A 3,109-nucleotide genomic window follows, 5' to 3' on the forward strand; every position below is an offset into this window, starting at 1 on the left:
TTTGAATTGTGTGGTTATGAACTGCAGAGATCTACATAGAGGTGCTGTTGAAGTAATCTGCTGTTGTGAAAGAACAATGTACATGCTCTTGTTCAGAACTGAAACCTAAGAAAAGTGGCAGTAAAATAGAGCATGAACAGTAAAATTTGACATTTGGGAAAATTCTACTTTCTGACAATTAATTTGATTATTTTTTATGTATTTTCTTTTGAATGTTTGAAAGGCAATTGGTGAATAGTTTTCCTGCTACACCTGCACATAATACATTTATAAATATTGCTTTTGCAATAAACCTCTGATTCAAACACTATTTCCATATGAATTTTGAGGCAACCACGCATACCATTTTACATTTCTATAATGTGTTGCCAGTTTAAACTCGTGCTTTTCTGCTGCTGAAAGAAAGTTTCAGATTGGTGCAGTGTTTGCCTGGATGTTACTTGTATGGGTTCAACCACTAGAACATATTTATTTTGTGCTAAACTTCTGATTTAGTTATGTTTGTTCTGTTCACAATTTTGAAATACTAATTAAGCAAAGAAAAGACAACAGCTCAAATGAATGCAACTTGGCATGTGCTGTTTTCTGATCTGTCTATAGATTGTAACTATGAATGAGTTATACCATAAAACATGCAAGTCATCTTAAGTTTATTTTATCTATTCATGTGACAAGATGGCTTTCAACTCAGTCATTCTGGTCACATTAGAGTGATTCTCAGTGAAATAGCCTTTGCACTAACCACAATGTGTTCTCAATTCATTGGTACAAGATATTTTGCCAATGGACCCATTGAGAGAGGGGACCAAGAGTAGGCTATGTAGCAATAGACCTCCTATTATTAAGAATAAGACCACCAATGATAACAAAAGTTATGAACTAATCTGAAACAGTCAATATAGATTTCAATGGACCATCATAGATTGGTCAAATTCTTCCAGAAAATTACCAAGTATGAAGGCACAAAGAATGCAGAAGGGATCGTACATTTTAACTTTAATGTGATACTTAATTAAAAATGTATTTGAGTCTTAGTACAAAGTTTAAGATCTGTGATAGTAAGGGTAAGGTTCCAGCATATGTAATGTTAAAAAGCCGAGTAAAGCTATTTTTCTAGATAGGCCCATGCCTCAGAAATGTATGTTGGGACCTCCCCCCATGTATATAAAAAATTCGATATATCAAACTTCACCAATACTTCTGAATTAGGAGCATAAAAAGTTGTAGAAGAGGTCATAAGGTAGGAGGCTAGTATTGGAATGAAGAAAAACTAACATGATGCGTCTCATTATCCTCAAATATCACAAAGCACTTTTGCAGCCAGTGGTTTAGAAATATAATCACTGTTTAACATAGGAAGCAAGTTAGGGGAGCTTTGAAAAATTAACTTCTTAATGAATAAATACGGAGTTGGGGGAAAAAGAACAAAAATGCAAATATTCCTTCAAGTGACATGGTGCTCAACTGAATTTTAAAACAAATCTTTAAATGAAGATTTGTTGCGCATTTAAAATCGCTTTTAAAAAGAAAAGCATTAAAATGAGTGAAAGACTTTGGATTTTGTGATAGCCGTGCTGCGTATAAATCCAAGGATATAGTAATGAATTAATACAAACCTTTCGTTAATTTGCAGTTAGATTGTGCACCCCATTGCAAAGGATATTTTAGGAGCTGTAAAAAGAGTATAGTGTAGATTTACTTAGTTCATTTTTTCTCCCTGATGAAATTACCAAGGCAGAGAACGATAAAAGGAACATAATAATGTTCAAATTTATGAAATAATTCAAAGAGGTAAATAAAGGAAGGTAACTCTGGTCAGGGAATCAGTTTTGGGAAGGGTTTAAGGTTTTTTTTTTGCAATAGATTATTAGACTGAAATGCAATACCAATTATAAAGTGGCATTTAAAAGGGTAACACTTGAAGGAAATTGTTAAAGGCTGTGAAACAGAACATGAGATCAGAATGGACATCTTTAGCATGAACTGACATGGGCAAATTGGGCTGAATGGCCTCTTATGTTTAAACTTGAGTGGCTTTTACCGAATTCATCTTATTTTAGTTGGGGAAAGAAAATTTGCTCTGTTATCAAGGAAGAGATTTTTGGAAATAATCCTTGATTGTTGACATTAAATTGCAAAATCACTTCCTAAATAAGCTTACAAATAAATGTACCATTATTTAAAATTGAAGTAAAATAAAATTATCATTTGTCTCTGTAATAGTTTTGTTCCGAGCTGTTCGAATGGTTGTGGACTAAGATCACCTCCTCATCCTCAGCCCCCACCAACTGACATCTGTTCATCTTTTCTTCTACTCATTATTATTAGAAAACATTGTATGTAGCATTGATCAAAATGTGAGGTAATTTTCACAATTAATTGATTTTTTTTCTCTCGAGTGAATTATTTTGTTCCTATTCAAAGGATAGTTCACTCATCTTGCATTTGATTTAGAATATCTGACACTAAATACTATATTTACCACTTGAGTCACAGCAGGATCTGTACTGAAGATGTACTGGTGAAAAGAGAAAATTAGGTCTCGGCTGTCCAGTCACATCTACATCTTTCCATGAAGACAACTGGTGTCTGGCTGCAGGTCACTGGAAATCTAGTAAAATTACTCCTTGAACAGCACAGCAGGAACCTTGGATTTTCAGTCATTTAATCTCCCATAATCTGTACAATTAGTCCCTTTTTTTTTAAAGAGAGCTGGAAAATTGTGCTGTTGGTCAAGCAATGCAGCTCTAAAATGGCGGTGCTAGTGAATGTGAAATCAGTCAAACCTTCAGTCCTTATTGTCTAATTTGTTTCAATGTAATTACCTATATGCAGGAAAGGATTGCATTCTCTGTGTATACCTCAAAGCAACCAGCTGTATTGTGACGTGAGGGTGAATGAGTGTTCGTCAGGCAGCTGCCAAACTGTTGCAGTTTAAAACCATCTGCTTCCTGCTACTGCTAATTGAAAGGAAAGAGATGGAATGGTTATCCTATATAATAATACATCACTTGGGATCCCAAGTGTTAAGCTCAGTATTCATCAGGTTTACTAATCATCATTGAACACAATTAGTGTATGATAATGTGGTTCCAATTCTTAATCAGTT

The sequence above is a fragment of the Chiloscyllium punctatum genome, chromosome 48 (assembly GCF_047496795.1).
Source record: "Chiloscyllium punctatum isolate Juve2018m chromosome 48, sChiPun1.3, whole genome shotgun sequence".
In the NCBI taxonomy this organism is placed as follows: domain Eukaryota; kingdom Metazoa; phylum Chordata; class Chondrichthyes; order Orectolobiformes; family Hemiscylliidae; genus Chiloscyllium; species Chiloscyllium punctatum.